The sequence below is a fragment of the Tachypleus tridentatus genome, chromosome 8, assembly GCF_004210375.1.
Source record: "Tachypleus tridentatus isolate NWPU-2018 chromosome 8, ASM421037v1, whole genome shotgun sequence".
NCBI lineage: Eukaryota > Metazoa > Arthropoda > Merostomata > Xiphosura > Limulidae > Tachypleus > Tachypleus tridentatus.
Window position 1 is genome coordinate 41288908 of NC_134832.1, and position 27853 is coordinate 41316760.

The 27853-nt window shown below is 33.5% G+C and overlaps 2 long non-coding RNA genes across 3 annotated transcripts in view; one reads left to right on the forward strand and one right to left on the reverse strand.

Moving 5' to 3' along the window:
• Positions 1–137: 137 nt before the first annotated feature.
• LOC143222251 (uncharacterized) lies at positions 138–21869 on the forward strand. 2 transcript variants are annotated; one of them, XR_013012127.1, is made up of 4 exons: positions 138–5553; positions 5737–5922; positions 19969–20067; positions 21681–21869. It is a non-coding gene; the product is annotated as an uncharacterized LOC143222251 (long non-coding RNA). The 2 variants fall into 2 exon arrangements; XR_013012126.1 differs by having other exon boundaries at positions 145–5553; positions 19969–20056.
• The window catches only part of LOC143222252 (uncharacterized), a 71270-nt gene continuing 61805 nt past the window's right edge, over positions 18389–27853 (reverse strand). Inside the window, exons 2-3 of the long non-coding RNA XR_013012128.1 lie at positions 23712–23799; positions 18389–22196 (exon numbers count right to left, since the gene is read on the reverse strand). This is a non-coding gene — a long non-coding RNA (uncharacterized LOC143222252). The remainder of the gene's footprint in view (positions 22197–23711; positions 23800–27853) is intronic.

Genomic DNA, 27853 nt, shown 5'->3' on the forward strand with positions numbered 1-27853 from the left:
GTTTCTCGACATCACTGATTATTATTTCATCACGGCGATTGTACGAGAAGTGTAAGTTTTTGTGTTTTCACAGTGTATTTGTACTTACTTACCTGTTACCATTATGTCTGAACTAGCATACCGTACACCACTATTAACAGTACACGCTCACACGATCGTTAAGAAACTAAGAAATTTAAACCAACGAATTATTAATAGAAGAAATGACATTTATTTTATTCAAACATCTAATACCGCCCTCTACATTTCGACACACAGTTACCCAACCCCTTTCAAACATGTGGTCATCTTCCGGTCAGTTACCTCTTTCTTTGTGAACCTGACGATGACCGAAGAAGGTCGAAACGTTGTTCGCTCTTCTATGTAAAATATTTTCTCAACCCAAACGAGCCGTTTTTGCATATAAAATTGTGTTAACCTAGTGTAATGATTAGTAACAATACTGGTTAGCATATATATAGAGTTCAGTAAGTAGCAACAGTAATGATTAATGTTTAAAGAGTGCACTGACCAGTGACAATACTGATTAGCATGCATATAGAGTTCAGTAAATAGTAAAAGTACTGATTAACATATACAAAGTGATTAGTGATAATACAGATAAATATGTATAGAGTGCAGTGATTAGTGATAATACAGATAACTATGTACAGAGTGCAATGATTAGTGATAATACAGATAACTATGTATAGGGTGCAATGATTAGTGGTAATACAGGTAACCATGTATAGATTGCAGTGATTAGTGATAATACAGATAACCATATATGGAGTACAGTTATTAATCACAATGTTGATTAATATATTTATATATAGATTACAGTGACTAGTGACAACACTGATTAGCATATATAGGGTAGTAACAATACTAATTATTTAATTACATTCAACACAACTATGCAAGCAACTATCTACTGAAGTTTGCTTTTTGATCCAGATGCTCTCAATTTTATTGTTTATTCTTCAGCTAATATGTTAGTTATGGACTGTGCTACAATATATGTTAATGGATAAGTATCTGTCCACTTAGCAGAGTACTTCATCATGATCCAGTTTTCTTTGTTTCCAATAGAGAATTAACTGCATCTATAGTTATTTCATAAAATATTTTTTTCTGCATACCTCACTTTCCTTTTATCTTCCACAACATTCATTTATATTTAGCAAATCATATATATCGTTTTTAACTGATACAACGTTCATAGTGTCTGTAATTCGTAAAATCCACATCTTCTGTACATTATTAAACATCAATACTTCAAAAGATATTCACATGACCTGTACTTCACATAACACTTACATTACTGATATCTTCAACAACATTTATTGTGTATTTTATACAAAATTCACATTACCTGTACAACATGCATGTTCCACACATAACACACTAATTACCAATAACTTACCCATACAACTTCTGGACCTTATGAATATCTAGGGCTTTTATATATTCAGTCTTAGCACTTAAGATATTTATTTCTCGGCAGCAGATTAATTCCCCCATACTATTGCAACGTTTTGACTACCAGTTCTCTAAAATTCTTTGCTTTGTTAAAGCAGAAATTATGTTAAGTTTCTAGTTATGTCCATTATTTTCTCTACATGTTCTTTATGTATAGCCTAACATTTTTTTAATAGTTATATATAGGTTAACTGTGCCTAGATACGTTCATGTTTAATCCTTTATTTGATATTTTATGTATATTATAATCTTTTTAATTTTTCGTTAACAACAATTAAGTTGGTTGTTTCTAGTTATGTCAACATTTTGTATTTACTCTGAACATCATGCAGATTTTTTCACGTCACTGAAAATCAGTTATTTCGGTCATCTGTTGATTAAATACAACAAAACGCAAATAATTACTTTCTACAAGTATACCGTTTTTACTATAAAAAAGGTTGTTTGCTTTCACAACTATTTGCGAGTTTGTTCAAAACATCCATGTCACGTGCATGCACATCAGTTCTTTGTGCTTTAGTAGCGTTTGCTTAGTTCTCTTTAAAATAACAAAATTAACATAACTTAGTGGTTTTACTGCCCATATCGAATGTGTCGCTAAAAGCTTTCAACTTAGCTGATTACGATTGGCAAGAGGTTATTAACTATTGCTTAGTAAAAGTTTTATATCATGTAATACAAATTAAATAATTATAAAAGCTGTAAATTGTTTTTTACATATGTTTCTTGAGGTTGTAAGATAAAATATTTAGGGTTATAAACCACTTGTAAGCTATTTCTGGGAAACTTTCATTCTTGGACTGAGTGATTATGTAGTTTTGTGAATGTTAATTGCAAGCGTTCGTACATGTAAGCTTGTCTTTTTAGTTCAGTAAACACTTTTGCAAAGATGAAATAAACGGTTCCAAATTGGCTAGCTGGTAAGTTACTTTACTGAGCAAACTACTACTCTTTAGAAAAATAGGCAAAGCAAAAGCTGTTAAACAGGGTATTTGGGAAGTTATTTAAAAACAAACAACAACAATTAAGGAAGTCGGGTTTTCTTTAAAACATGTTCACCGTCTTGATAGGCAGTTTGCAGATCTTCCTTCGTGAGTAATTATATTTTATCAGGATTCTTCTGGCGTAATGAAACCTACCAACGCAGCAGATGAATATCTGATAAAACGATGCTACACTTAGAAAGATAGTTTGTCTTGGAATGCAACAACACACTTTCTTGCATAAATGAGATAATAAACAAAGATGTATTTTTGTAATTTTAGAAAAAGCACGTAATTCTAGTACAGTGAAACCTGTCTTAGGCGGAATCGCACGGGACCAAGTAAAATTTCCAGCTTAAGCAGATTTTTCGGCTTAGACGTAGCGAACATGTATTTTTTTAATTATATATAATTTTTGAGCGGAACGTTATACTTGTTCGACTCAAGGGAAGTAAGACGTTTATGACTAAAGTTATTATACTGTTTACGCTATATTTATTAGAATAAGAACAAAATAGACATTTAAAATATACACAAGTATACAAAATCTTAAATTTATTTGAAAAAAGTGTCCAATTTCAACTGTTTCGGTTTTTTTAATGGGATTTCTCATGCGGTTGAAAGAGAACGCTAATTCTACAGCCTTTTCATGAAGTTCATTTTCCTCCATTTTTGCATACAATTTGATAGCGTTAATATAACTTAACACTTGCGATAGAGTAGGAATTTTTATTTCCTCACTATCTTTTGCATTTTGTTCATCTTCTGAATCTCTCACGCTGTTATCATTTTGCGATTCTTTTATAAATCGATTTTATCAGTTTCTGTTAAAACATTCTTGTCAACGTTCACAAAACTTTCCGCGTTCACAGAATCATCTGCATCAATCTTCTTAGAGTTTGTATATCACTAGAATCGTCATAACAAACAACTTCTCCACAATCTCTGCTATTTTCAAGAATAAACCCATAGTTTCGAAAGCACTTTATTATGACTCATCTTTTACGCATTTGACTGAATGACTTAAAAATGCAATTGCATCTAACACGTCAGTTTTCGTGGTCATTTCAGATGCTCTTCCTCAGTCGTTCATGTTTGCAATAATATGCTGAAGCATCAGTTTTCTGTATTTCAATTTTATACACTGTATAATTCCATTATCTAGTGGCTGTAGAACTGATGTACATGGAGGTAGAAAGACTAAACGAATATTTGAAAGTTGAACTTTTGGGTGACAAATTGCATTATCTAGGAAAAGTAGAATATTTCTATTTTATTGTTTTATTCTTTTGATTAATTTGTTAAGAAATTCCTCGAATATAGGCAATTGTCATCTACGCCTTATTATTCGCTTTCCATTCCACAGGAAGTTGATTCTTCCTTAAATTTTTGGAACAGCGCGTATTTTCACTTTTACCTCAAACCAATGGTTTCTCTTGTTTTCCATCAGCAAATGCGACCAAAAATACAGTCAATCGTTCTTTCGAATAGCGACCTCCGGAATAATGACGACAGGAAAAAGGGCAATGTATTTAACCAACACTTACTGTAACAAAATTTCCGAGAATTTATTAATATTTAAATAAATTATTAATTAAATAAGAAACTAATATTTAATTAAAACATTTTTTCCGCCCTGTTCTAATTCTACTTTGTTGACAGATGATGAGATAGGTGAAAGATAAGTTTTCCGTCCGCGTTACGCAGGTTTCGCCGTATACAAAGCCTTTTATAAGAGAAATGGTAAGATAATGCTGCAAAATTTTGATATTTCCGGTTTATACAGGTTTTCGCCCTATGCAGTTTCCGACTTAGACAGGTTTTACTGTATTTAGTATTCACATATTATTCATGATTATTTCAAATGCTAGATCAGTAAATGTCTGCTGTATTGAAGCTTACCATAAATGTTTATTTTATTAAATGTTCCTGATCCTGAGATTTTGTCTAACTACACACACACGGACACAATATTTGTGACGTAACGTTTGCTCGTGTGTTTAGTAGTAATGCGTGCGTAACATGCCACCACAATTACTGATACTAATTTAAATCGTATCAGTATTTACTGATGCAATTCGGATTCGTATTATAAAGAGTTTAACAAAATGTTTTTCGAAACATATGTCGTTAACAACGTTGTTTATCGCTGAATACCAAAGCTAACTAAGCATATTCGAAATGCTATACATTATATACTACTATTAGAAGCCCGTATTTGTTAATTTAAGTGATTAACAATCTTTATGGTTTTGATCAAATGTTACAAAGAATGCCACTTATGTAAAGACACGTTTGCAAATGTGTCTGCAAAGGTTTGATAGAAAGGAAACTCGTATTTTAGAATAATTGAATCAATTAAACTCTAATATTTAGTATATTACCGCCTTTTTAGTACATTTGATAAATCTTGACATTTGTGTATGTAAAAACAAACTTAAGTTTAGGTAAAATGATAAAAAGTTGTTTATGGAAATAATATGATTTAAGTGAATCAATTGTTAAAAAACGTAACTGTTATTGTGCAACTTTTAAACTGATTGTTCCACTTCGTGAACGTAATAGTAATTGAAAGTTTCAGTACATCGTAAAAGTAACCAAACCAACTGTAATATACAAATTGAAGGTTTTGCTCAACGTATTTTCATTCAAAGTGAGAGAAAATTTCTTTTTAAACAAAAATATCACATTACTGTCAAGAAAAATATGTTACATTTATTGAACATTGCTGCTTTATTTTAGCTACAGATTTAATAGTTTAATGAGTGCCATGTATAGTTTTCTTTTATTTTCAAATACTGATAATTCCATGAAAGAAATGCAGGTTACCCCAGAAATTCTTGAAGGATTTTTCGTGCTTTTGGTCTATGTGTTGGGTCATCCTGTACACGACGCTTTTAGAAGAAAATATTCCTGAAACATTCCTGTTCAAATTAAACATGTTCTCTGCGTATGACTAATCGTGCAACCGGTTTTGATCGAGTTAAACAATGCTGTTTCTCCGCGATAGAGGTTTACAGTCGAGACCTACTTCTAGAATCTAGACAGCCTTTCAAATCTTGGACGTTTTAACGTCAGTTGGAAAACAACAGCTGAGTTAACTGGAGTGGTATATAAAGTATTTATTTCAGTACATAATTTTAAAAAGCTATGCGTTTAAAAAAAGATAATGATATTCTATGTTGTTAAATTGCTTAATATTTAGGTTTATTACTGGTCGTTGTAGAAGAATAATAAACTGATGTGTTTAGAGATTATTTTACTTATGTTTGTTGTTTTTTTATTTGTGTAGGCGTTGTTGACGAGTTTTCTTGCCAGAAAACAATGTGAGACTGAAGAGGAGAGACGAATATATCAAAACTAGTTTCTCTAATTCAAGACTTAAACATTTTAAATAGTTTAGTCTGAGTTGTTTTGTCGATTAATTGCTGAAGAGTGATTGCTGAATCTGTGTACTACCGTTTGAGTTGTTTTGTTGGTGTGTTGCGAATCTGTTTTATCGTTTAAGTTGTTTTGCTAGTTTGTTGTTTGTCTTTCTCGAAGATAAGACTTTTTACTAAATTTCTGAAAGTTTAATGGATATGTAAATAAAAATGTAGTTTTATCCTTTAATTACTACACATGGAGAAATTTAAAAATGTGTCTACACCTTAGTTTGCTTCTCGTTTTATTCATAAAATGTAGAGAGAGAAATAAAATGTTATCACAATACTACTGTTGACAGTTAAGAGTGAAGATTTAAATTGATTAATCAACTGGCTAGTGGAGTGAGAGGAAAGTATGTGTAAAAAATGACGTATTAACAGTTAACTTCCATTATAATTTGTAGAAAGTTAAATACTTTGTCAAGTTAGGTTATTTTAAACATCTTTACTGAATACAGTCATAGATTAGTTATAGTTTAGTTTTCAAGTGATTTGTTAAATTTGGTGATGTGAGTAAATGTGTGTAACAAAATGAGTTTTTTATGGGTTATTTGTAAAATTTTATGAAGAGGGAAATTAATTTTTTTGGTTTTTTACTTTTTAAAACAATAGTAATTGAAATGTAGGAATATTTATCTTCACCAAACGAATCACAGTATTATATTATTTAATACGACATATTTTTAAAGTATGGTTCAGTGTGTTTACTTGTTAACTGTACAGTATAATTAAGTTATTACTATTTACCTTTTATGCAGTCTAGTTAACTTGTTTTTTTTTTCAACTTATGACGACAAACGTTTGATCGAGATGTACTTTAAATTTTGTTTCCTCTCATCATGTTAATGATTTTCACTGTATATTTTTAACATTTAAATAATTGTTACGATGCAACATTTCGCTCCATGGATTTATTTTACAAGTATATTTTTTCTGTGATAAATTTGCTCTTATTGGTACAGCGGTAAGTTTGCGAACTTACGACGCTGGAAACCGAGTTTCGATACCCGTGGTGGGCATAGCACAGATAGCCCATTGTGTTGCGTTGTACTTAACTTCAAGCCCGGCATGGCCAGGTGATTAAAGCACTCAAGTCGTAATCTAAGTGTCGCGGTTTCGAATCCCGGTCGCACCAAACATGCTCGCCCTTTCAGCCATGGGGGCGTTATGATGTCACAGTCAATCCCACTATTCGTTGGTAAAAGAGTAGCCCAAGAGTTGGCGAAGGGTGATGATGATTAGCTACCTTCCTTTTTCTCTTACACTGCTAAATTAGGGACGGCTAGCGCAGATAGCCCTCGTGTAGCTTTGCGCGAAATTCAAAACAAAACAAAAACACATTATTTTAAACTAATTTGTTTTGAATGTCAGACTTTTGTTCAAATTGTTTGTAAGGTGTTAATGGAATGTCAGAGATATGTGATTTTTTTATGTAAAAAATAGTACACTTTGATTTACAGACTGATCTTTAAGTCCGTTACTTAGTGGCTAGCGTGCTCAGACGGTGATTCTGAAAAGTAATGGTTCGCGTTTGCGATCCATTGCTGCTTAACTGCATCCCGCACTTTAGGGTGGTGATGTTCTCAACTTGGTGCCTTCTCTCTACTGTCAGTTCAAAATTAGGGATAACTGGCAGGGATTTCGCAACAATTAAACAATTAGCTATGTTATAAAAGAACACCTCTAAAAGTTATATGAATCAAAAGTGGTCAATATTAATAGTGACACATCCAAGTATTTTAAACATATAATAAAGCGAAGCCGCTGTTTCAAGATATACTTTTATGTAACTATTTATATTTAATATTATTCATTTGATATTTTTAATTAACAGTATTCACTATTTAATTTTCTCCTAGCCACTAAATGGTATCTTCAGTTCATCGTCGGAATTTATTGAGTTAAATTGAAAATGTTGCCAATTTTAGTTGAGATACTGGCTCACTGATAAGCGATTTCATAATTGTAATTGGAGATTGTTTGTATTTCAGTCGACGTTGTTGTAATTGGTCTTTTTTACAAATGTGCCAAGTATTATATTAGTGAACTTAAATTACGAGTAGAGATTCTTAGCGATGCTATAGCTTGGACTGAAAGAATATGGCTGTGTATTCCAGCGCTTAAAGTGTTGACCAACATAAAATTAATGTTTTTCAAGGGTATGATTTTAGGAAAAAGATATATATTAACTTATTTTTTTAACAATCGACTTGGACGTCTTTTATAAGTATCATATTTTTATGAAAAGTTCGTACAGAGACAACTGTAAAGAAAAATTAGATATAAGATAAATATGTTTGTGGTCAGATCCGATGTTTAAATATTACCACTGCCTATAACAAACCAATCCACTGACTTTGTTGTTCTCCTTGTTAGTTTCACCTTGTCGGTATTTGGGTATTGATGATGTTAAATACCCAGGAGGGTCAGGTACATTTGACCTCTTCCTCCCTCCCGAACGATTATAGCGTCTGTCTTTAGGGTTTTTTTTTTTTTTTTTTTAAAGCTTTGGGCCAGAGTAAAAGTATAACATCATACTCAGGTCCATTTCAGGGCTCAGTCCGTGCATGGACGAACAAGAAGTTTTTTTGTTTTTTTTCTTCATTTAATTTTTTATATATATATTTTTGTATTTTCATATATATATATTTTTTTTCTCCTTTTTTTCTCGATTGAGAGAATGCTACTACTGCTTGTAGTAACACACACAAAAGAAAGTAATAATAATTATTATTATTCAAGTATTGAATAATAATTCAAAAAGTGAAAAAATAAATAAAAAAAATGATTAAAAAGAAAATAATAATTATAATAATAAAAAGAAACAAGGACTAAGTGTCTAGTGCATAGTGGCCAGCTTGTGTTACATTTCTTAAATATATGCTAAAAGGGGAGAGGTATTTAGGACCATTTACATCATGTACGTGATATCTGTCGAGATCACACATTAAGTCATTTTTATGCCAATTCTTATTGAAATATTTTAGAGAATTATGCAAGAGTCTTTCAGCTATTGTATCTGTGTTTGCATACTTGTGCATGAATGTGGTTGAGGTGCTACGTGGTACTTTATATGCTGAAGTTAGTACAGAATTTTGTATACGTTGAAGTTTCTGTACATGTGTGGGTGCTATGTTAATCCAGGCAGGTGATGCATATTCTATTGTTGGTCTAATGTACGTTTTGTAGATTTTAAGTATGTTGTCTGGTGATGTTCCTTGGATTTTACCTGAAAGACTTCTTGCATAGTTTGCTCTTTTCCAGATTCGTATCATACATTTTTAATATGTGGTAGCCACGTTAATTTTGAGTCATAGGTTAGACCTAGAAATTTAGCAGAAGTAGCAGTCAGTAAAAGTGATCCATTCATATAGAGTTTTGGTGGATCTTTTTTCAGCTTATTCAGTCTGCTGAATACTATGACTTGGGTTTTTTGGAATATTAATTTTGATTCCGTATTTCTGGCAGTATTCTTCGATGTTATTTATGACTGGTTGTAGGTTCGTTGCTGCTATTGACGGAGTGGGGGCACTTTTCCAGACTGCTACATCGTCAGCGAACTGTGATGCATAACCTAAATTTAGGTCCGACAGAGGCATATTACTCACGTACATGATAAATAATATAGGGCTAACAACCCCTCCCTGCGGGACTCCTGCTTCGGGTGAAAAGGACCCTGAGTGGGCCCCATTTACATTTACTTTACACATTCTGTTATCCAGGAAGTTGGACAGCCAGCGAATAGTTTCCTGGGGTAATGCCATTTCAAGCAATCTATGTCGTAAGCCGTTATGCCACACTGTGTCAAATGCTTTCTCAATGTCGAGAAAGCACGCTACAGTGCATTCTTTTTTTGTTGAAGCTGTCGGTAATTGATTCTGTAAGTCGAATCAGGTGGTCTGTAGTTTGGCGGTTTTTTCGAAATCCGTTTTGAATTTCTGGTAATTTTGAATTTTCTTCTAAGTAAACTGACAGACGATTACTAATTATCCTCTCTAATACTTTGCCAATACAACTGGTTAAGCTAATCGGGCGGTAGTTGTTTGGTTTATTCGCTGGCTTTCCTTCTTTCTGGAACATTAATATTATTGCTTCCTTCCAAGAAACGGGGATATATCCAGCTGATAGTGAGATATTAAATAACGCTGTTAGGTGTTCATATAATCTCTGGGTGCCTTGTTTTAGGAGGATAGCTTGAATACCATCTTCTCCAGGGGCTTTGTTTTTTGTGTTGTTAATAGCAGTTACGACTTCTGTTACAGTGATATGTTTTACCAGTTGATGAGTGCTCCAGTCTTTTGTTTTTCTTGGTGTGTAATAGTGTTGACTGGAAATTTAGGTGTAAAATGCTTCTGTTTTGATCAATATAGTTTGTGACTGTATTATAAAAGTATCTGTTCATGTCTGGTTCATGATGTGTTTTGAACGTGTTTTCTAGGTGTTTTTAAATATCTCGGCTTTTTCTGTGTTAGTGTATGCTGTTTCTCCATCCAGTTCCAGTGGTGGATATACTGTGTTTGTTGTTCCTGTGTTTGTAAATCTTTTCAAATGTGTCCAGAATTGTTTAGGATCAGTTTTGTGATTTAGATCGGAACAGAAGGTGTCCCAGTTTTCTTGTTTCTGTTGTCTGATTAAGTTTCGTATTTTATTCCTTATTGTGTTTATCTGAGTTTTAAGTGTGGGGTTGCGATTTTGAATGTACTGTCTGCGGAGTATACGTCTGTTTTTAATTAAGTGTATTATATCTTTATGTGGTTGCCATGAATGAGTTGTTGTGAAGTGTTTTTGTTTCGGTATCGAACTGTTGGCTGCATGTTTTAGACACTCAGAGATGATATGACAGTATGCATCTATATCTGATGCGTCCGCGGCAATATGTAGTACTTCTGGAGGTAAGGTTTCATTTAATATAGTTTGGAAAACTGGCCAATTAGCTTTTTTGTAGTTCAGTTGGTCTCTCACTATGATTTTATTTAAGTGGGGGGTGAGATTGAAGATACACCAAACTGGGAGGTGGTCACTATCTATATCGTGACCAACATGAAAATTTACGAATTTGCGACTCATATTTGACGAACACAGGCATAGGTCCAGTATTTCACTGGTGCCGTGTGCGTACGAGATATGTGTCGGTGTTGCATCGTTTAATAAAGTCATGTTTGATTCGTCCAAAAATTGAAAAAGTAAATTGTCATTTGCGTTTGAACAACGACAGTTGAATGCTATAGCATTTACTGTTTAGGTCGCCGATAATAATAAGATTACAGTTGCTATTATACAATATATTCAATAGATTTACATCTAACACTGTACTAGGCGAGCAGTAGATGCCCGCCACAGTAACGTCTGTCTGATTTTGCGTTTTTACATTAATAACTATAGATTCATTACTGGAAGGGATAGTAAGTTCCTGAACTATAAGTTCAGTCTTATACAATAATAAAAGACCTCTGTTTGGATCTCTATTATCCTTCCTGTCATGTCTAATAGTAGAGTAGCCGTTTAATTTAAATCTATGGTAGTTATATAGGAGAGTTTCACTAATTATAATTACATCAGGTTTTATGGAGTTTGTTGTATCTTCAATCTCATGTTTCTTGGAAGCAAGAGCACCCTGGATATTGATGTGTAGAACTGTGAAGTTATCCATGTTTAGTAGAGTTTATGATGGAGGTTAAAATTTGCGGCAAGAACTTGTGTATGTTTTACAATATGATTTTAACAATTATGTCTGTGAGACTGTTGGTGTTTGCGGGGTTTGTATATTCTGCCATTATTTCCGAGAAAGTGGAAGTTATGGCAGATGTCAGTGTTGTTTCAATTGTTGTTGGTTGTGTATTTTGAGGTGGTTTTGGTATTTCCTCTTCACTTGGTAATGGTTTATCCTGTCGGGATGATGAATTTTTAACCACTGCAGCGTGTTTGTCTGTGTAGTTGTACTTTGTGGTGCTGGAGTGGTAGGTGTTGGTTCCTTAATTGTTCGTGGTGGTGGCGGCTTGTTCATGTTGGGATTTTTAATTTCGTATAAGTGTGTTTTAATGGATTTATATTTCTGACAACCTTTATAATTTGCCGTGTGTTCTTCCCCACAATTGCAGCATTTGGGTTTGGGGTTCTGTTTTGTACACTGTGTAATGTGGTGATTCTCCCCACAGCCCACACAACGCGCATTTGCTTGGCATGCTGCTGCTACATGTCCAAACCTTTGGCATTGGTAGCACTGAGTGACAACCACTGCTGGTGTTTTTGTTTGTTCTACTGTGTACTTTTGATACCACATAGTGATACCATTATTAATGAATTGGCTGTTGTCTGTGACTACTTTGATTAGGTTTGTGGGTCTTTTAGTAATATTTGAAATTATACGGTCAACTGAAATATGTTTTATGTTTTGTGTACTTAACTCTTCCTTAATGTCTTCTATGTCTATTGAATTATGTACACCTCGTATCACAAAAGATTTCGGTGTTGGTTTAGTTCCTGGTAGGTGTATTGTAATGCTTCCTGTTTTGAACGCGTCTGGAGGCCAAGCTTTTAGTAGACTGTTTAAGTCAGCGGGTTCCTGTCCTTGAACCAGAACACCGCCTCTGGGCAGACGCTTAATATTAGTAATCTTTGTGTTAGGTTTGCACCTGTATATTTCTTTGGCCAATTGTGGTTGGTTGTAACTACCAGGAACTCCTTGGATTATAACTGCGTGCTTAGGTGATTTTGGTGCGAGTTGTGTATGTGTGTCTGTGGTGGTTGTTTTTTGTTTAATTTGTTTTTTCTGGCTTCGAGTCTGCACAAGCGTGAAGCCTTCGTCGTCAGAAAGAACTTCGTCTTTGTCTGAACTTGTTTGTTGTGGAGTATCCAGGGTGGGGTTTGGGTTGCTAGAACTGCTAGTTTTTGGCATATTAAAGTCTATAACCGTAGTCTTAGGTACATTGTCTTCACATGCTGAAATCATAATATCTTTTACTAGTTTTCTTTTTTTTTCTAGTCCTTACAGTATTTTCTTTAACAGGCGTTAACTTTGCTTTTAGTTCTTTTTCGGCTATGAACATTAAATATTTTAATTTTAAATTATCATTATCTATTTGGCCACAGTCACTAGACTTACTTTTTGTCCCTGAAACAGACGGGCTTGCTCCCTCAGTCTCAGACGCTACATCGCTTTCCCTGGTCTCCGTCTCCCCGGCCGGCATGTCGCCTCGTTGTTTAGCGAAGTTGACTTCCTGTCTTGGGCTAATTCAAATGGTAATAAGGTCTTCTGTCTACTGGCGTAAAACTCGAAGTGAAAAGTAAAAACAAAATATGAAGCAAAATATAACACGTAGAAATCTAGAGTCTTTCAGAGGTATGTCCTTCCTTTACCCTGTCCAAGCGCAGAATCTCTCCTTGTTAGTTTGTGGTCAGATCCGATGTTTAAATATTACCACTGTCTATAACAAACCAATCCACTGACTTTGTTGTTCTCCTTGTTAGCTTACGCAGTTTTTATCTATTCGTGTTCGCCCATACCATAAATCAAGTTATTCCATATCAGTGGTCGTATTAGCTTTCGGTGTAACTTCACATTCGTCATGTTAAGCCGCACCATTTTTGAAGTTACCACGAATAATTTATTATTTATATGAACATATTCACACATGAATGTTTATTAGCTATTCCATTTGTCGTTCTAGTATACATTGTACATGCCAATACATATCAGTTTCAAATTAGGCATGTGATTTGTTATCATTGTACACCTCATTTTTCAATTTAACACACATCAGTGTTCACTTTAATACAAATACACATCGTTATTAATGCTAACACGTACCACTGTTCGTGGTAGCCCACCTTATTCAAGCTAGCATACATCATTGTTCATAGCGCGCGCACACACCTTTGTTCAAGTTTGTATGCCATTTTTCATGTCAATTCACCCGGCTGTCCGCGGTAACTCGTGGTTGTTTGAGCTAACATACTGCTTACTATATGTAATCCACACCACTGCTTCGTAGTACTAACAACAGCTTTTACACTCAATTTCAATCTACTGAAGAGTAGAAAAAAAAAAAAACATTTCCTGTGAAGAAAAATTTGATTTATAAGGTTTTCTTTCCTAATGACAATGACGAAAAGGTTGTTTCGGGATGTTCTTTAGTAGGGAAAAGCATATTGTTATGAGCACACCTTATTCAGTGAGAAGTATTTTTGCGCCCGCTTGTTTATGTTACTTAACTCTATAAACTTCTAGTGGGATATAAAGTTAGTTAACTCATACTTCCGTATGGATATCTATTCTGTTGGTAGATAGATATTGTGAGGAATTACAGTTATATTCCATTATCTTCTAATTAATTTTCTTGCATGTTGTATCAAAAACGTGAAATGTTTGGTAATAACGGAGCATCGAAAAGTATCTTAGATATTTCATAAATCTATATTATTATCAAATAGGTAAAAGCAAAAACAAGTTTTAAGTTAAAGCTTAGTAAAATAAAATAAGCGATAACTACTCGAAACGCCTTTTATAGTTTTCATGAGCATATTTGTGGTAAATCACGTATAAACAAAAGATTCATGAATAGTAAAAACAAAATGGTGATTGTATTGAAATATTCTCTGTCAGAAGAGCTGTTTTCTGTTTCACATATCGTTTCCAATTCCAGGCTCAGCATGGCCAGGTGGGTTAAGGCGTTTGACTCGTAAACTGAGTGTCGCGGTTTCGAATTCCCGTCGCACCAAACATGCTCGCCCTTTCAGCCTTGGGGGCATTATAATGTAACGGCCAATCCCACTATTCGTTGGTAAAAAGAGTAGCCCAAGAGTTGGCGGTGGGGTGGTGATGACTAGCTGCCTTCCATTTTGTCTTACACTGTTAAATTAGGGAAGGCTAGCGCAGATGGCCCTCGAGTATCTTTGCGTGAAATTCAAAAACACACACACATCGATTCCAATTCCAGGAAAATGTTAACAGTTTCTTCATGCTATCCAGTATTGTTTTAGAGTGACAAAAACACAGCCGTTCAACTAAAATAAAGTTTACCATTAACTTTTTTTTCTTTTTACATATTCTCAGTCGAAGTGTGAGCAGCATCTAGTATGTTCTTTCTGTTTGTCATCATAAGCTCTCCTGCTTACTTAGCAATGTAGATACACAAACAGACATTGCGCAGTTAATAATTTAACTTCATTATCAAAATACTATTTTCACCCAGATTTAGGTTACAGAGTTCACAGAGCCATAGTAGGCATCTATTTATTTAGAAGGAACAAAATTTCCAATGATCTGCTGATAAATAAAGACAATATTTGTCTTTATTCATCCGCTGGAGATAAAAAGAAAAACACGATACGCTCTCATTCTGCTGAGAAACGCACACACTCTCGAGAGGAAAGTATCTTTAGATAGAGAATTCGGTTGTTTCTTTCTGTTACCAAGAAACACCACGCATATTGCTCAATAAATGAAAATTTAGCTGCCGTTTTCTTAAATTGCACTTAGCCTCTTTTTTTCAGCTCAGTTAAGTCAGGTTTTTCAGTTTTAACCCTGCGATACAAATTCTGGTTATCATTCGTTTTGTCTGCAGTTATTATTGAAAAATAAGACCACAAAATTATGAAGTAAACTTTTAGTGCTTTGACCAGGATTTTTTTTTTTTACAAACATATTTTTGTGAATGTACTTTTGTGCGCTTGTGTAATCTAAATTTTGTGCATCAATAAAACGTGGAAATGGTGCTCCTAAAATAAAGGGCTTATGTATGAGGGAAATATTTCCATATTTTACAGTAGTCTTTGATCCTAGAAAGTAGAAAGGTAAGTAGGTCTTTTGCTGATCCTGCAAAGGGACATACTACTTCGATCCTGCTGCAAACTCAAGAAAAGAATCACAGCTTCCTGAACATTTTCTACTTCTCAACATAACCTTTGACACAGAAAAGACATAGACGACTGTGGTTCAACAAAATTACTTTCAGGATGGAGGTAATGAAATAAAAAAGATGTATATAGGTGTCTTAGTTTGGTATTGACCAAGATATATTGTTTATACAGTCACAGTTCCTTGTGAGTAGGTGAGATAGATATCTGTGATATTTAGGGATACAGCCAAATAACACTTGGACTACTTTCTTAAACATTTCTATCAGATCATTTTGGAACAAGAGAACTAAAATAAAAACGTTACAATGGCTCGTGTTCGTGTATTCGAATGAGAAACAACTCAGAGACAAGGTTGCAGTTGCAGTGTCTGCGTCAGCCAAGCTATTTTCTTACTATACCTACATTGCAGAAGAGCTCGTGTTCTGCCAATGGGCTATCAAGTCACAAACATATTATGGAAACAAAAAACAGTACTGGGAACATTGTATACCAGAGAGTAAATAGTGCTTCCAAAGACCTCTACTAATGGCTGTGCCATAGCAAATGCCACTGGTGCCTATACCCAGACGTTACTGTAGAAAAGAGGACCAAAACATCTATTATGCTTCTGGACTGATAAGGTGTTATAGAATGAACTCCTCATATGATGCCCTGCAGCAAGATAGGTGAAACTTCGTATTCTATTGGAATGAGTAACGTTATAGTAAATGTTTTTTTGTTTTGGAATTTCGCACAAAGCTACTCAAGGGCTATTTATGCTAGCCGTCCCTAATTTAGCAGTGTAAAACTAGAGGGAAGGCAGCTAGTAATCACCACCCACCGCCAACTCTTGGGATACTCTTTTACCAACGAAAAGTGAGATTGACCGTCACATTATAACGCCCTCACGCCTGGGAGGGCGAGCATGTTTGGCGCGACGCGGATGCGAACCCGCGACCCTCAGATTACGAGTCGCACGCCTCAACGCGCTTGGCCATGCCGGGCCTGTAGTAAATGAAGTGGAACTAGTTGTACAACTAGAGTTATTTCTCTTACACCACGTCTAAGAACAAATACATAATTGCTAGAACATCTGATGTCGTCGATTCATGATTGTGTAATCATTTTGTATTCAACACAGCAAAAGAAACTCTGTGAATATGCTGATGTGTTTATGGAGTCAAATGTCAATTTGGGTCAGACAACTGTGATTCATCACTGTATAAATACAGATGACATGTATGCAATAAAACTACCACTGTCAGAATTCTATTTAGTATTGGAATATAGCTTTGAAATGCAATGAATGTTGAAGTGGTTAGTACTAGAATGAAGGAGGTACACTAAGTTTACATGTTATTTTTTTACTAGTAAACACAGTGACCTGCATTCATTTTTTTCCATTACGACTGATAAATGAATAACAATGGAAGGTGCTTGCTGATTCAGTTTAATAGAACTGGTTGTTAGAATATGAGAACAGACTCAAAACCGCTTTAATCACTTGAAATTGTCTGTACGACTTCCACATTATGCCATTCACTGCATTCAAGCAGCTGATAGAGTTCACGCTGAATTGATTGCATTGAAATACATGCTTTATCTATGTCGTTGACATTTTTGTGTTTGATCACGTGTTTAAGTCTGCTGTTGAAAACCTAGATATAGTTCTTCAGCAGATAATAAAGTGAATTTTGAAACTGAAACCAGAAAATGGTGCAATGATATATGCGCAGGTGGAATTCCTTGGACATATTCTAAGAAGAAACAAAGGGTAATTGGGCCCTGTTGTGATTGTAATAGTTATAAATGGATCCATCCCATAAACTGAGAGAAGATTCCACTTTTTTTAAATATTTAGTGGCCATAACTAACGATTTATGGTTTATTTAATCAAGATGCTACACTGACTAAATATATTTTACATGGGCTGATGACTGTAACTGTGCATTTCACTCTTTGCAACGTGCATTAAAAGAAATTTGGAATTAGCCTATCCACTACAAGATTGTCCATTCCTTTGAGATATTGATTCCTTTATAGTCATTGTAGCAGATACAGGACTGCAATATGTACGTTAATTGTATATTGATGGTTGGTAAACATAAATGCTACACAACAAAGCTGCTTGAAGTTCTAGTATTTGTTCAATGTTACCAATGCTAATGGTATGGTTGAAAGTTTACCATTTGTCTGGACCATATGTCACTGAAATGGCTTATTATTACACATTATTTCAATAGTATGAATTTATTGTATGTCATCAGCTGCGCTCACAACATGGATAGGGAGATGGATTGTCTTGGCAAATGGTGTGCTGAGTCATTATTATTAACCACTGATATGTAATTCTCATTATAGGCACAGTTAAATTTTAATCATGAAAGCGAGAACTGAAAGCCACAAGAATATTAAATGCATATATACTAATGTGTGATGGCAGTTTTTATAGACGTATTAATGTTATGGTATTAAACAATAATGTAAACATTGTACTGAGTGTGCAACTCATTAAAAGGAAAGAGGTAAAATAGGGTAATATATAACAGAGAGGTTTTGGATCATGATTGTTTGGAATTGTAATGCTTTAAAGTGAGTCACCGTAGAAAATTAAGGACCAGGTTGTTATCCAATCAAAAGTTACGTTTATTCTAGTAAATATAAGGTTGAGTTAATCACTCACTTGAAAACTTAACGCTTAATTTCTGTATAACTATTCTTAACTTTGAAATGAAGAATCTAGTCAACACATACTAACTGTTCTGAAAGGTAAGATTTCACTGTCAGTGTTACAGTTCATAAACAGTCTGAAAATGCGAAGCGTGCATTTTCGTCAACGAGTCGAACCACTGAATTATGCCTATCCAGATTGTATGTGGGAGTATTCAACTGTAGAGTTAGTGCTTTATAAACATAGTTGCACTCTTTCGAAGAGTTTGTTTCTGATACATGAAGAGAAAAGACTTGCTGTAAAGTGTCAACGTTTGGTTAGCGTAATCATTGCTAACTTTCAGCTGACCATAAGTTTCTTTTCTTTTTCACTACTTAATAGTTAAAGCCATATATATTCGTTGAAAGTTCAGTGTTTTCATTTGTGTTACAAATATTTTTGTTGTACTTACGTAAGTTGACTGTTTTTCATTAACTCAATACAATCTTCTTCCTTGTTTATTTGTATGCTTTGCGAGAGAGATATTGTATTTTAAAATAATCTTGACTCTTTCATGCATCATACAGCAAATATTATACTATTATTACTTTCTTTTTAATGGTGGTTAGTAAAATGTTTTAATTTCAAGTTTTGTAATAAACCAGGAAAATAGCAGAAGTAGTCCAGTTAAGTGTTGAGGTTGAAAGATCTAATTTCGGTTATTTTTCTTAAATACGACTAATTGTTAAGCATAAAGCTACAACTATCTGTGTTCTGCTAATTTCTGAGTTTGAAATCTAATTGTAATCATTACAGACTTGTTACCTCTGAGCTATCGGGAGGGTACATTCTAAGAGGTAAATGTATTAATACAATATTCTCTTTCGTTTTGGCCAGTAAATCAAGAAACTATCTGAAACCAAACATGTGAGAGTAATATTATTTTATACATTCTAATGTGGGGGAGTAAAGTTAACCTCTGCTCACCACGGGGTTTCGAATAAAACATTGTTAGTCCGTAGACATCCCGCTGTGCCACTGTGAGGCGTTTTGTTTGTTACTTTGCAAAATAACTGAGTTGTGCTTATTAGTCAGAATATACCGGATCTTTGGCATCTTTCCTAACTACTCCCTTCAACAATTGATTGTAACACTGATTACGTTTAAACAATAGCTTCTTGTAAAACATGAAGTTGTACAATTGGCTATCAGCGCTCAGCCCATTGCTGCTGTCGTAATATATTTTAATGTTTTAAGCCGACTGACTTATCGCTGAGTGCTGGGGTGGAGCAACAGTTTAAAATACCTTTAGATGTTAAAGTTTTTTTACCGTTATATCCGACAATACCTTCAAATGTTGTTAGCCTTACCAGTAAACGGAAATAAAGAGCCCCCTGTGTAGTATTTTCAGATAAGTATTTATATCCTAATTTTGTTGTTTATTATAAAACTAATTTATTCCCAACATAAATATCAAAATTAAAACTCATTCTCTGAAACATTGATTATAATTTTCTATGGAATAGTTATAAAATATTATTTATTGTTCAAGAGGAGTGACTGTTTTGCTTGTTCAGTACGAATGACAGTCTAAATTCAAATAAATTCCTAGATTTCATCAATACATCACCACCAAGGCAGACCAGGAATAGACGCAAGTAGTTCACAACCAGAGAGTGAAATGGATGCTCTGCTTTTTGGTAGGACTAGGGTAATTTTTTACTTAACAAATATTGGTACACTAAGGTTGAGATTTTAGGGTAGCTCTCATTCTCTAAAGGCCCCAAGAAGAGCTAGAAGCGAAGGTTATATCAAATTCTTTTCAGTTTATTTTAAGAGGTTAGAAAGCAATAAGTATTAGGAGAGGAACTATCATATTGTTTATGGATGACGTTAATAATGTCAGTTGATAGATCTAACGCTATATTAGAAGATTAATGCAGTGTCTATATTGATTTTGTAAAACTGGTACACCGTTGGACGAACTGTGTGAAACAATATCATAAAATATACACTAAAGTATGAATACAAGAAAGCATAGTTCATCGGATGAAAAGTATAAATTCAATGGAGTCCAACATACGACAAATATGAATTCAATAATGTACAGCTGAGATAAGTTCGATACATGTTAAGTATGGATTCAATGGAGTAGATGACAAATACGTGTCCAACAGAGTTTAATAAATGGCAAACATAAATTTTAACTCGTAGAACCATGCATCTAAATCCACGTAGATGGCTATGTAAAGCTCCTTCGAAAGTAATAAATATATCTTAATGTGGGTTAATCAATACAACTTAAATACAAGGCCAATTAAAAAAAAAGAAGCAATTATCGTAACTATTATAGTTTGAAACAGCACTTGCTCCTCTCCTACCTGTATTTATTTATCAGCAAAAAAATGAGAGGCTGAAGAAAAGATGTGACGTCATATGATATTAAATCTAATAACTAAACCATTATTTCATACTTCACTTTAATTAGAATTTCCACCGTATACCTTCGGAAACAGGAAACATATATAAATATTAAATAGACTTCAAATAATGTACGGATATTATTATTTTATGTGTCAGTGACTAATAACTTTGCGGTCAAGACACCTTGATTATGCTTTATATTTTAAAGGTTATTTCGCCAGTGATAAAATTATTAAATTGTTGTAATCTTGCCATTTATTGATAATATGGAAAAACCAAATTTTAAATTTAGTTATTTCATTTCTGATGTTTCTCGAGATATTTCAACAAAATAATTTGTAAGTTAAACATACACACTAACAAATGTTTTTGAAAGTTTGTATATTTAATCATGTTAACATTGATCAACTGTCATTGTTTTTGAAGGAGTATTATTATAACAAGACATTATCAGAGCAGTATGCTACAACAACCATAAAAACAATTGATTTAATACTGATATTCTTTTGTTATAATGTATACATTTATCCATAGCAAAATTCTTATTAACATAGCTATAATAATTCATATTCAACTATTAAATGTTCATAAACATCGATAAATTATTGTTTCTTATTTATGAGTGTCTGCAGTTAAAACATTTCTAAAGCATTTAAAAATACAATGTACTACAGTACGAGACGTCTAAATATATATAATATTAAAATAAACAATTTTCTTGATGATATCAATACGACAATTAATAACTCTTAGATAGCAGTTATTTCATACGGTTATTCAATAGCATATCATTAACGATTTACCAACTGTTTGTTATTACAAGTTTTGAAAATAAATGTGTGTATATATATTCGTAGTATATTTTGTAATTGAATGTATTTGATATTTTTCTTCTTTCAGCTGATTAGCACGTGGTTGTCTGAACTTCGCAAAAAAGAGATTCAAAAAAGAAACGCGTATAGTAATACGTAGTATTGAAATAAAAAAGTTACAAGGAGAAGATGAACTATAGGATAGCTGATGAATATGAACTTGAAAGTGTTAGTGTTTTGTAATGTTGTGTAGATAATAAAGTGCAAATTTAAGAGAATAATTTGTATTTAAATAAGTAAAATACAAATAAAAGGAACTTTCACTGATGAGTAACTGACTTGATCAGGATAAAAACACACGATCAGCACCAAGAGCAGAAGAAAACAAGGTATGATAGAACTTCACAATGGCGATTCTTCTAGACTCTCTCATATCGAGTCTGATCTCCTGAAAGATTAAAACTCCGAAACCATAAAATTACATTTACAATTCACGTTCCCCATATGTAGCCGTTCTGTCGGAAAACTGGATTACAAGAATCTGGAAGTATTTCTTCTCCAAGTGATAGTCTTAGAGCAGCTCTCTATTCTCATATTTGCATAACTGTTTCAGTGGGTAAAGATAATTAACAAAGATAAATAATCGGTGAAAATAAAACAACTTATACCTTGCTAAACATATAACATGAAACTTTCTAATCAATAATAGTTTGTTTCTTAAATCCAGTTTTATTTATTTATTTATTTTCAATATACAAATAACCTCTTGACTATTCATCCGGCTATATGAGCATATAGCCACGATCTTTTGTTTTATGCAGTGATATAAGAAATTACTGTAATAGAGCATTGCCATTCATTTCATTTTTTTTCTATATGTAATATCAATTATACCTGAATCATACATAATGCTTCGTAATTTGTCTGGGCGATGTTTTCTAGCAAGTAGTAAGATTTGACGGGTGTCATAGCAAACGCAATCGCAATCTCTTTCTATAAAGGAATCCATATTATAATATAAAATGCCACTTAGCGACGAGAGATCTATATTTTTATGTATTTGTTTCAAGTTAATCACATTGCTACACAGGGTTATCAGAACTCGGATTCTAGCGTTCTAAGTTTGCAGATTTTCCACTTAGGCGCGGACATCAATATGTAACCTGCGATAAAATTCTTTCCAGATCATGAGCTTTTGCTACTCTATGAAAAAGATGGTTGAAGAAACAAAAGGAAAGTAATCGGCCGTGCAACTCACTACTGAGACCTCTTGTTGGGCATTTCCTACACTGTTTAGAACTTCTTTTTGGTATGGTCTTAAACTTTTGACCAGCTAGTATTTAGGCTAATTTCAATTTTCCCTATTAAATACTAAAAAGTTTTTTATTTTTATTTTCCATTTTCTTATTTTCATCTTTCGAAGCTCTACTCAAATAAGTGGTTGAGTCAAACAACGCAAAATGCATATTTTTTCTTTATGTTCATTGGCCTTAAGATTTTGGCCAGCGGTCTATATATTACTATGGAGAGTTCTAGAAAATTCTAAAAGGTTCTTGAAAATTCTCGTAAGTTCTACAACATTCTAAGAAAGTTCTTGTAAGTTCGAGAAAATTCTCTATCAGCTACTCAGCACTGAATCTACCTGGAATGTTCTATAAAATGGGTAAATTTGGAAATTTCATTACCCAGATCTCAAAGGCAAAGTTTGAAGAGAAAAATAGGGTTTTCCATTTACTTTAGGCATAAGCAATTAGGAAATAACTTTTTCTGCCCAGGAACAAGAAAAAGCAAAAATTTTGTTACATAGTGTAATAGGAAATGAATATAAAATAAAAAAAAAAGATAAAAAAGAAGAGCAGGAAAGCTTGGACATATAGACATAGATAAATACACTGGCACACTGTGAATCACAAGTAGCCTGCAGGATTTTACTTTTTATATTAAGGAACATTATATCACAAACAAAGGTGATTTATCATTAATTTGTTGTATACTATAAAAAATATCAAACATTTAGGTGATTTATCACACTTGGACTAAATATAAATTAGCGGTATGCTGCATTAAAAAAAAAGGAGCTTAAATTTAACGTAACTAAAACTTTTTTTTCTCATTTTACCTCTGAAATCAATACCACTAGCCGTTTACTACTTTATTTCTGATACTCGTGGAGCGATTCCAAAATTCCTGAGCCATCCTGTGGTGGCCTTTAAAAGAAACAAAAATATACACAAACTTGGACATTTCTGTATTATTAACATAACAAATAACAATCACTTAAACATACATCAATTGATTATATTATAATTCTCACATACATTTCCGCATCACAAGAAGCGCTTGCTAATCCTTTCGTATATAAAACATGCAAATACACGCAATATAATGAGAGAACTACAAAGAAACAATATAATAAATTCGGTATATACTATTTTCGTATTTATAGTTGTAGGTGGATATATTCCTCATACACTAATTCCTTCTTTTTTTTTCTGACGATGATTAAAATACATTAAGGTGTTCTATTTTACATTTTTATGCTTGAAGATACATACATATATGTTGGTTAATCAACAGCATAAATTAATTTGTCAAAAGAAGTATATTATGTGTTATCTTGGATTATCATGAACAGTAGTTTTATTGGTATTTTTTTCAACCAACAAAATATATCTGTTTGTGTATTCTAAAGTTCCTTGTACGTGCTGATAAAAAAAATTTCGTAATCTCGTACAAATTAAATTACTCACATCAATTTCTCCAGAGATTTACAATACGTTTCTAAGTACAAGCTGCAGTGCAACCTTTTCACGTAATAAAATAATGTGTAATTTGTTGTAGATTACACACTAGTTTTATTTTTGATTTATGCTAGTCATAATTGCCCATCACATTAGAAAAGCGAATATTATATTAAAGTATAAAATAACAAAATTTTCAAACACATTTTTAAAATACCAAAAATCAGCACGTCGTAAAAACAAGTTTAAAACAAAACGCCTGTATCAGATCAATGTAAACACTGATATAAAATAAACACCTACCACGTAAATATTTGAATACACGTCAACAAAGTAAATAAATTAAACATATCCTAAAGTTATTAAGTGTTAAATTTTTAACAATATAGGCATTTTTATGGTGTTATTTTTCATTCATGTTTTATACAATCGTTTTACCATTAAGAGTAAGTATACATGCTTTTATTGCGATAATGTACAATTAAACCTTATGTCAAATAATTCTGTGAACACATTTAACATGCTACATCATGGAATCCAGTCGTGCTTATGAATAAAAATGTGATTTTCTTAAACATTATTTTGTTGTTTTTCAAAAATTATATCTACTTAATTAGATAACCTAAATTATCACTATTTTGCGTTTCTGTTACCTTTGTAACATGACACGTTTTAGGTTATTACAAATAATAAAATCGCAGTCTAGCACCTAAATTTAGCGATATATATATATTGAATGTATAAATAATTATTAGAATTGTGTTGAAATAAAACGTTTATACCTATTAATAGTGTGTTTATTCATTGAACTAATATTTTTAGGATTTCAGATTTTTTAATGTTTATACGATGCTGTGTAATTGTTAACGTTGAAGATTAGGGCAAATTATCCCGTTAGAACATGTTCTAAGAAAGATACGTGTTTAAGATAACGAAATGAATTATCGTTTAACATCCATTTTGGGTTTGTAACACATACTAAAGCAAATATTATACATTCGTAGTACATTTCCTAGTAATAAGCTAAATTTCTGCTAAATCCAACTCGCGGACAACAGGTACCAATAGTTAAGTGAAACTTTCTGTTCTGAAGCCACATTGATAACGATGCGACTATAAATATTGACGATCGAGTTAATTTTTGTCGTTTAAAATAATTAATATATCAAATCTAACTAGCCAGTGCATTCATACAAATCGAAAGAGATATCCGACTGTTAAACATGAACAAGGAGGGACACGAGCTTTTAGGAGTATCGCAATGGCAACTTAAAAATTGAAATGCGTTTATTATTTTTATCACTTGCTTGTTTCTTTGTTCAGTTATTAAGCATAAGTGTACATAATAGACTATGGGCTCACCGTATGGATGGAGCGCAAAGGTATAGCGTTATCAGAAAATGTTCATCCCAATATATGATGTTTAAGCTCTTAAAATCGCAATCTAGCACCTAATTTTAGCAATAATTAACAGTAAAGATATGAGAGAGACAGATATTAAGGAGGCAATTCTTCCAAAATTTCTTACTAGATAGCGACCTGTGCTTGCTAAGACCAGCATTCGTCACAAAGTAATAGAAGCTCGGTTTACCTAGAATGCGTATACAACTTCTAACTAATCTCAAGAATTGCGAAAAGAAAAAAAAGAGGCATTGGTAATCGCATTATTATAAAAATAATGTATAGCTAAACATAACAGATATAACATTGATTTTTAACTGACATCGGTATCTCACCAAAACTACCATTTACTCAATATCTACTTGTTTTCAAGTATCTCATTCTTTATAAACTTTTTTTACTGACATCGTTTGATTCCTACCATTTACGTAAAAGTTGAGTTTCGTATACAACTCATTGGTTTATTTCCAGATTTTGTTTTTATCTTGTCGTTTGACCAGCTAGTATTTAGGCTAATTTCTTAGTGTTCACATTTCCCCTATTAAATGCTAAATATGTTTTTTTCCCCCTTTTCTTATTTTCATGTTTCGAAGTTCTACTTAAATAAGTGGTTGAGTCTAACAACGCAAAATGCATATTATGTTCATGGGCCTTAAGATTTTGGCTAGCAGTGTGTATACAGGGACTCACCACTTCAGTTTAGATCTAGCTGCCTAAGTGAACACGTAGACCTATCTGATTTTATCAAAGGAGGCATCAAGAAGCTGCAAGCATTCTTTAGACGCATTCTGTTATGTATGTGGCCAATTTATCAAGACAAGAGCGAAAAAGTGCTTTGTGACAGCATCTGCTAAAATGTGTGAAGCCTACATAGCATATTTCGGCATGCCCGTCGGAGATCAAGACAAACCCTGAGCACCTCATTCTACCTGCGAGCACTGCAAAAAAACAACATCAACAACAACAAAAAAACTCTAGAAGGCAAGACGGACAATTTTTGCTTGTTTGAATAGTAAGATTTTATGTTATTCAAATTTTAAACCATTTAAAATTTAAATATCTTTTAATTTATTTTTTTAATTTCCAACAGTATAGAAAAAATATCACATATAAAATATTTTGTATGAATCTCTTGTGGATGAATTAAATTTATTCTTCATAATAACAATTTTGATGAAACTTTGTAGAATGGACGGTAACTGCCTGTTGTGGAGGCACAAGTGTAGAGGACGACGTTTCGAAAATCTTCCGCCTTTCTTCTTCAAGTTGCCGTCTATTCTACAAAGGTTCATCATGAATACTCTGCAGAATTGTCTCTTTTGTTTTTATTAATTTCGCGCATAGCTACACAAGGGTTATCTGCGCTAGCCGTCCCTAATTTAGCAGTGTAAGACTAGAGGAAGGGCAGCTAGTCATTACCTGCCACTGCCAACTCTTGGGCTACTCTTTTACTAACAAATAGTGCGATTGACCGTTACATTATAACACCCCCACGGCTGAAAGAACGAGCATGTTTGGTGCGACGGGGATTTGAACGCCTTAACCCATCTGGCCATGTTGGGCCTTAGTCTGCCTAAACAATCTATCAAAGAATAACAATTTTATTTTTCTCTTTTGCAGGATGGTACAGAGAGGAAAGAGAGCCATGGAATTCACTATTCCAAAACATTGGCGTGAACCCACTGATTACTCAAGCAATTGCTACTTCTGCATGGTGGACCCTTCCAAACGTCGGCTGGCAAGAATGCATCTGCTATCATGTATCCAGACCTTTCATCATCCATCGACCCAGTACTACACTGTCCTAAGCTCTCTGTACCCACTCCGTCAGAAAGAAAGTAGCCATTCTCAGAAAAGAGCAGCAAATCAGAAGTGGAGGTAGAAGTTGAAGATCAGATTACAATTTCAGAGGTGCAGCTGGTGAGAGAAACCCATACTACCCCAACCAAAGAGACCTCAATGACTTGATCAGAAATCTTGGTTTAACAAAGTCGAATGAGGAGCTTTTGACATCTCGGCTCAAGGAGTGGGATTTGTTAGATGAACGTATGGAAGTCGCAAGTCAGAGGAGGCGTCACCGACATTTTCTAAGCTTCTTCATTCGTCAAGATGGACTCTG